Below are 8,363 nucleotides of genomic sequence, written 5' to 3' on the forward strand. Positions count from 1 at the left end.
CACCCATATACACATGTTATACTATAGTCCAAAGTAGTGAAAGAATAACTAATAATTATTTGCCAGTCTCTAGGTGGAATAACATCTATATCTACAGTCATATGAAAAAGTTTGGGAACCCCTCTCAGCCTGCATAATAATTGACTCCACTTTCAACAAAAAAAGATAACAGTGGAATGTCTTTTATTTCCCAGGAACATCTGAGTACTGGGGTGTTTTTTCTGAACAAGAATTTTTATTGAAGCCATATTTAGTTGTATTTAAATCAAATGTGAAAAAAATGGCTGTGCATAAATTTGGGTACCCTTGTAATTTTTCTAATTTGAATGCATGTAACTGCTCAATACTGATTACTTGCAACACCAAATTGGTTGGATTAGCTCGTTAAGACTTGAACTTCATAGGCAGGTGTGTCCAATCAGGAGAAAAGGTTTTTAGGTGACCAATTGCAAGTTTTGCTTCTATTTAACTCTCCTCTGAAGAGTGACCACATGGGATCCTCAAAGCAACTCTCAAAAGATCTGAAAACAAAGATTGTTCAGTATCATGATTTAGGGGAAGGCTACAAAAAGCTATCTGAGGTTTAAACTGTCAGTTTCAACCGTAAGGAATGTAATCAGGAAATTGAAGGCCACAGGCACAGTTGATGTAAAACCCAGGTCTGGCAGAAAAATACAGCAGCGGCATATGTGGAAGATTGTAAGAATGGTTCCAGACAACCCAAAGATACCCTCCAAAGACCTGCAAGAACATCTTGATACACGGTGTATACATGGTGTATCTGTACATCGTTCTACAATGCAACGCAATTTGCACAAAGAACATCTGTATGGCAGGGTGATGAGAAAGAAGCCCTTTCAGCACTCACACCACAAACAGAGCTCATTTAGACAAGCCACAGTCATTTTGGAACAAAGTGCTTTGGACTGATGAGACACAAATTTATTTATTTGGTCATAGCAAAAAGCGTTTTGCATGGTGGAAGAACAACACCGGATTCCAAGAAAAACACCTGCTAACTACTTTCAAATTTGTTGAAGGTTCCATCATGCTGTGGGCTGTATGGCTAGTTCAGGGACTGGGGCCCTTGTTAAAGTCAAGGGTCGGATGAATTCAACCCAATTGCAACAAATTCTTCAGGATAATGTTTAGGCACCAGTCATAAAGTTGAAGTTACGCAGGGGTTGGATATTCCAACAAGACAATGACCCTAAACACACTTCAAAATCTAAAAAGGCAATTATGCAGAGGGAGAAGTACAATATTCTGGAATGGCCATCACAGTCCCCCGACTTGAATATCATTGAAAATCTATGGGATGATTTGAAGCTGTCTGTCCATGCTCAGCAGCCATCAAATTTAACTAAACTGGAGAGACTTTGTATGGACGAACGGTCAAAAATACCGCCATCTAGAATCCAGACACTCATCAAAGGCTATAGGAGGTGTCTAGAGGCTGTTAAATTTGTAAAAGGAGGCTCAGCTAAGTATTGATGTAATATATCTGTTGGTGTGCCCACATTTATGCACCAGTCTAATTTTGTTATGATGCATATTGCATATTTTCTGTTAATCCAATAAACTGTCATTGCTGAAATACTACTGTTTCCATAAGGAATGTTATATATTAAAAGGAAGTTGCTACTTTGAAAGCTCAGCCAATGAAACAAAACTCCAAAGAATTAAGAAGGATTCCCAAACTTTTCCATATGACTATATATAAATGATATGGATAAATAACCTCTACTGTATATCTATATCAGTGATAGAGTTTAAATATGTTTGTGCAGATTATTTGGCAGGTTTCTAAACATAAGATTAAAACCAAAAAGACACCTTATCCAGAATATGCAGCCGATTGTTTGAGATTGCCCTGTGCCCCTCCTAAGGCATAGAGGAGGGGCAGGCAATATTTGATTGACAGCTGAGATTTTTAATTGAGTTTACAACAGCTATGAATGCTTTAATAAAAAAGAATTTGGATTTCATGTTTATTTTAAGAAGGACTTTTGTTATACAGCTTTTTATGTCCTTACCTTTAAGACACATTTTTCCCTTTGGTTACTCAGTTCTGATTTGCTGATAACTGTCTGCATATAATGCAACTGTGTGGCTATTATTATGACATGGTGCTTTAAGAAATGATATGTATGTTTTCTTTAATTGAATTTGTGACGTATTGAATGTGTAACTATTTAATATCGAGGCAATGAACTGAAATGTTATAGTGAGGTCATGCAGTTGAATTCTTTATTTTTGTGGTTTTAAAATCATTTCTCCAGGATAGAAAAGTATGAATTCTCAGTGTGTGGTAATAATAATAATGTATGCATTTACACATTCAAAGCTGCAAAGTGTTCTCTAACAAACTTTCTTTTTATAGTTTGATCGGATGAAATTACGTTTGGGTCAAGTATGCAAATGAATATAAAGTACGTTACAGACAGACATAAAGTTGCTAGCCAACAAGTTTAATGTTCTTTTTGTTTAATCCCACTTGGCTAATGCAGTGTAGTGGCTCCTTTTTATAGGAAGCTGCATCTGCATAAAAAGTGTAATATTAAAATAAGATTGTAAAGTCCACAATGAAACAAATGGTTGAATGACATTAGCATATTTCATTTACATTACACACACAACTTGGATTCTAACAGTTATATGGCACCATTGAGCATTCCAGCCTGGAGCAGACACTTGCAGTACAAATATTTCAATGCAGATTTAATACTTGCATGCTAATAAAATAATCTCATTTGTACAGTTGGAATAGCAGATTTCCCAATTGCTTATTGCACAAAAATATGAAATTTGAAAGAGGTAGTTTACAAAAATTTACAGTTGATATGGCTTGGCATTTGACAGGTGTCTTCACATAACATGGACATTTTAGGGAATAGCCAGCAGTGCTTAAAACCATAGCTCTACCCCAGTCAAAGGTGTCATATTCAGTAAAACATGTCTAGCTGATATTGCTGACACAATGAAATTAAAGCAACAGCAAGCAATAGGGTGGAGGAGGATGGAACTACAGGTAACTGACCGAAGGATCAGCTAGGCTAGCCTTTGGAAATATTCCATGTAAGCAACTACATGAAAACAGGGCACTAGACTGGAATGATGTATCTAATATCCATGTGGAGGTATCAGCATCGCTTAATGAAGCATAGGTTATGTCAGACAAATTAGATTGCTTTTTATGATGAGGTAAGTAAGATGCTGGACAGCCGGAGAACAGTGTTTGGATATTGCCAAAGTGTTTGATACCGTTCCCCAAAAACAACTGCTGTCTAAAATAAGGAATGTTGGGCTTAATGAAGTAGTTAATTGTAGGAAACTGGCTACAGGATCTGGAACAGATGGTTTTTAATGGTACATTCTCTGCTTGGAGTAAGGTTCTTAGTAGGGTTCCTCAGGATTCTATATTGGGTCTCAGCTATGAGGAAAGCCTGGCCAAGTAAGGGTTTTATACACTGGAGAAGAGGCACTTAAGGGGGATATGATAACTGTATTAATATATAAGGTGATTATATAATAATCTCTCTAATGCTTTATTTACCAGTAGGTCCTTCAAACTGAAACTTGGGCATCCATTCTGATTGGGGAAAATGGACGTTCTGTCAAAATATTTGGAAAGGGTTTTTTAAAGTGAGCGCTATGAAGTTGTGAAATTCTTTTTCTCATACAGGCTGAGTTAAGTGATAAAAAGAAGAATTCCTACCATACTTACCGTAATTCTCTTTTCCTGGCCACTCTCCATATTAGCATTACATACGGGGGATTCCCCGTCCCCGCCCCCTGACCAGATAGTCCCTCCCTCCTAAACCTTTAAAAGGTACCCCTGGAGCACACTCACCTTGTCTAATAAAAAGCATCTGTACTCACAAAAAGGGGTGGGAAATGCTAATATGGAGAGTGGCCAGGAAAAGAGAATTACGGTAAGTATGGTAGGAATTCTTCTTTTTCCTGGCCACTCCACATTAGCATTACATACGGATGTATATAGCCATGTCCCTTAAGCAAAGGGGTGGGTAAAAAATGAGAAGTAAATCTCCACAAATATGCAAAGGGTTTTATTGAGTCGTAAAGGCCAAGTGAGCTCCAGTAGCAAAGGAATGATTGCTCGAGGAGGACATATCCAGCCTGTAATGTTTTACAAAGGTTCGTGCCGAAGCCCAGGAGGCCACCTCACAGATGTGTGGGGTAGGAACATCTGCCAATGCTGCCCAGGATGTTGACACAAGCCCTAGTAGAGTGGGCCCTTAAGCCCTCCGGAGCTAGCTTGCCCTGTATTTCATAGGCTTTGGAAATACACAAGGAAATCCATCTACTGATAGTAGAAGAGGCAGCGGCCTGACCCTTTCTACTCCCAGCCGGAATAACAAAAGAGTATTTGACTTTCTGAAGGCAGCTGAAACTTCCAGATAACGTCTTAGGCAGATGACCGGGTCTATCTTCCTTAATTCCTCTGAGTTTTCCAAATTCTCCGGAAAAATGGGAAGAGTCACCTCTTTTCTCAGATGAAATGTGGAGACTACCTTCGGCAAGAAGGAGCTTGCAGGTTTTAAGGAAACCCTGTCATGAAAAAAGGAGATATGTCCTTGGGCACAAGAGAGGGCTTGCAACTCTCCTATTCTACAAGCTGAGGCGATGGCCAGCAAGAATAGAGTCTTAAGAGTGAGTAGCCATGTTGATATTGATTCCAAGGGATCAAACGGTGTTGTTGATAGAGATTTTAGGACTAAAGGAAGACTCCATGCCGGAGGAGATTTGGTGACAGGAGGTCGTATCCTTAAGACTGCCTTGAAAAATCTCTGTACTGTCGGGTCTGTAGACCAAGTGGATCCAGATAGAGCTGACAGAGCTGAGGCATGTACCCTAAGGGTCCTATATTGTAGGCCCTTGTCCAGACCTGACTGTAGGAATCCTAAGACTTGAGGAAGGGAGATGTTATCCGAGACATATTCACTGCGTGAGCGCCAGAGCATAAATCTTTCCCATATCCTGTAGTATGTGCGAGATGTTGAAGACTTCCTTGCTTTGAGTAAGGTGTCTACCACCTCCTTGGGGAGGCCTAGTGTAGCCAATCTCTTGCACTCAACCTCCAAGCCTGTAGGGATAGGGCTGCTGGGTTCGGATGCAGAATAGGACCTTGGCTGAGCAAATCCTTCCTCATTGGTAGTGGCCAAGGAGGAGTTGTTGTCAACTTTAGGAGCAGGGGATACCAAGGCCTGCGTGGCCAGTTTGGTGCGATCAGAATCAGATCTCCTCTCTCCTGAATGAGCTTTTGAAGAACTCTCAGTATTAGAGGGAATGGAGGAAATGCATACGCCAGTTTGAAGGACCATGTCTGAAGTAGGGCATCTGATCCTGCTGCTGTCTGGCAATATCTCCTCGAGAAGAACCTCGGGACTTTTGCATTGAGGTGAGAGGCTAGGAGGTCGCACTCTGGTAGACCCCAATTTCTCACTATGCTCTGAAAAACCTCCATGTTCAATGCCCATTCGTGGCTTGAGATGCTGTTTCGGCTCAGGAAAATCTGCCTCCTGATTCTTTACCCCTGGGAGGTGTTCCGCCGTCAGAGCAGACAAGTTGCTCTCTGCCCACTGGATTATAGGCTGAACCTCCTGAAAAAGAGATCTGCTCCTTGTTCCTCCCTGCTTCTTGATATAGGCCACCGCACTTGTGTTGTCCGTGAGGATCTTCACTGATGATCCCTTTAGGACTCTGGCGAAAGAGAATAGAGCTAGTTTTGCCGCTCGTATCTCTAAGATATTCGAGGGGACGTTGGTTTGGAGAGACGGCCAAAGCCCCTGTGCCCATTCTGGTCCCAGCCGGGCTCCCCAACCCCGGGATGATGCGTCCGTGGTTAGAATCTTCCATTGAGGTTGTGACAGTCGAAACCCTCTCGCCAGGTTTCTCTCTGAAGTCCACCAGTGTAGGGAATTCTTGAATGATTGGGAGAGGTAAATCCATTGCTCCCAGTCCTTCTGTTCCCTGTTCCATTGCTCTAGAAATAACGCTTGGGCTGGACGCATGTGCCACCTTGCCCATCTTGTTACTGGTATGGTAGAAGTCATGGATCCCAACAAAGACATTAGATCCCGGGCCGACAGCCTGTCCTTCGAAAGAGTCTCTGAGGCTAAGTTGACCAGACTCGAGATCTTTTGAGGAGGAAGTGAGACTAAATCCTCCAAAGTGTTGAACCAGGCTCCTAGATAGACCAGGGACTGGGATGGCACTAGTTGGCTCTTCTCCCAATTTATAATCCATCCGTGGGATCTCCGATAGGAAAGGACTCGATCTCTGTCCTTGATCAGAGTTTTCTCCTCTTTGGCTGATATTAGGATATCGTCCAGGTAGTGCCAGATCGATATTCCCTCCAATCTTAGTTGGGCAATGAGGGTGACCAGAATTTTTGGAGAAAACTCTCGGGGCCGTGGGACAGGCCGAACGGAAGGCATCTGAACTGGAAATGTCTTCCCCCAATGGCGAAGCGAAGGAAGCACTGATGGGAATTTGCAATGGGAATATGTAGGTAGGCATCTCTCAGATCGATGGAGAGGAGCCAGTCTCCTGGAAGGACCGCTGAAATGATGGAAAAGATGGATTCCATCTTGAACTTCTGGATCCTCAAGTGTCTGTTTACCACCTTGAGGTCTAGAATAGGCCTCCATCCTCCCGATATCTTCCTTACTAGGAACAGTGTTGAATAATATCCCTTGTTCCTTTGTTCCTGTGGGACTGGTAATATGGCATCCTCCTTTAAAAGCCACTGCAGATAGTGGTCTATGGCTTTTCTTTTTTCCCCCTCTTTTGGAAATGTTGAAATTACAAACTGATTCCCCGTAGGGACCCTGAGGAATTCGAGACGGTAACCTCTCGACAGGATATCCAACACCCATTGGTCTGTGATGGAAGATCGCCATTGTTCTTGAAAAAGCTGTAGTCTGGCCCCTACTCCAATGGTATCCGACGGATAGTCAGGAGGATTTCTTGCTAGGTTGTGCCTGTCTGGATCTATCGTTTCCCTGAAAAGAGGTCTGTCCTCTTTTCCACTGAAAAGGTCTGAACCCCTCTGCAGAAGACCTGTTTTGCTGGTGTCCGCCCCTGAATCTTCCTGAGCCGCGAAAAAAGGGAGATTTGAAGTGCACGGGTTTTTTATCTTTCTTTTCCTGAGGCAAGAATTGGCTTTTTCCCCCCGAGGCCTTGGTTATGACATCATCTAGTCTGGGGCCAAAGAGTCGTCCCCCTTCAAAGGGTAACGTGCAAAGACTCATCTTTGAAGAAACGTCAGCTGACCAGGTTCTGAGCCAGAGGGCTCTTCGTGCTGCAACCGCAAGGGACATAGATCGGGCTGCAAGTCTAGTCAGGTCTATTGCCCCTTCAGAGATGTATCCGGTCGCCAACTTGAGTTCAGCAAGGCTAGAAGAAATTTCTTGTTTGTCGGCGCCCTCCGAAAGGGCTTTGTCAATGCTTTCTATCCAAAAGGACATGGCTTTGGCCACCGAAATGAGGGCCACTGCTGGCTTGCATGTCGCTCCAGCCACCTGAAAGCTCTTCCTGAGGTCTGATTCTGCCTTTCGATCCATAGGATCTCTCAATGCTGAACTGTCATCTATTGGTAGGGTAGTCCTCTTTGCCAAATGGATAACAGCCGGGTCAACGGCAGGGGCAGCGATCCAATCCTTGACATCTGATTCCTTAAAAGGATAAAGTTTTTGAAAATCTCGTACCCTGAGATAGAAACGACACTTTTTTGGCTGACTTTTTCCACTCCGTTTTTATGAGGTCCGAGACCTCTTGGAAGAGAGGAAAAGTCTGACAGCTCTTAGAGGGGTTTGGGAGCACCTTGAGAGAGACTGTACCCTCTGGATCCTCTTCTGCTCCCAGGGTCAATTTAACTGCCTTTATGAGAGGAGAGACCAAGGATAAGTCAAAGGAGCCGCTGGACCCGTCAGTCCTCATCTGAATCGATGTAAGAATATGAAAATCTCTCTTGTTGCGATTCCTCCTCAGAGGCGGCTTACGCTGTGTCCCAGACTGTACCCCTGGACGGAGAGTTCTCCTGGCTATCTTCCCAATCCTCCGTAACTCTAGTTGAAGGAGGAAAGGCTGAACTGCAGAAATCCTTCCAGCAGGTGCTGCAGAATTTTTTGCCCGGAAGAGGAGGGTTGAAACATCCCATGCATTCTAGATGGTGAGAGGAGACAGCAGTGGCTTTGCGTTTCCTAGAAGTCCCTTCTTCAGGCAAGCTGAGAAAGAGAGAGAGAGAGGACAGCCTAATTAGAAAAGGAGAGAGAGACAAGTAAGATAGAAACAACCCTAAGGAGGGACCTACCTAGCTTGGGGGGCAGAGGCATTGG

Source organism: Xenopus laevis, chromosome 2S (assembly GCF_017654675.1).
Source record: "Xenopus laevis strain J_2021 chromosome 2S, Xenopus_laevis_v10.1, whole genome shotgun sequence".
Lineage (NCBI taxonomy): Eukaryota > Metazoa > Chordata > Amphibia > Anura > Pipidae > Xenopus > Xenopus laevis.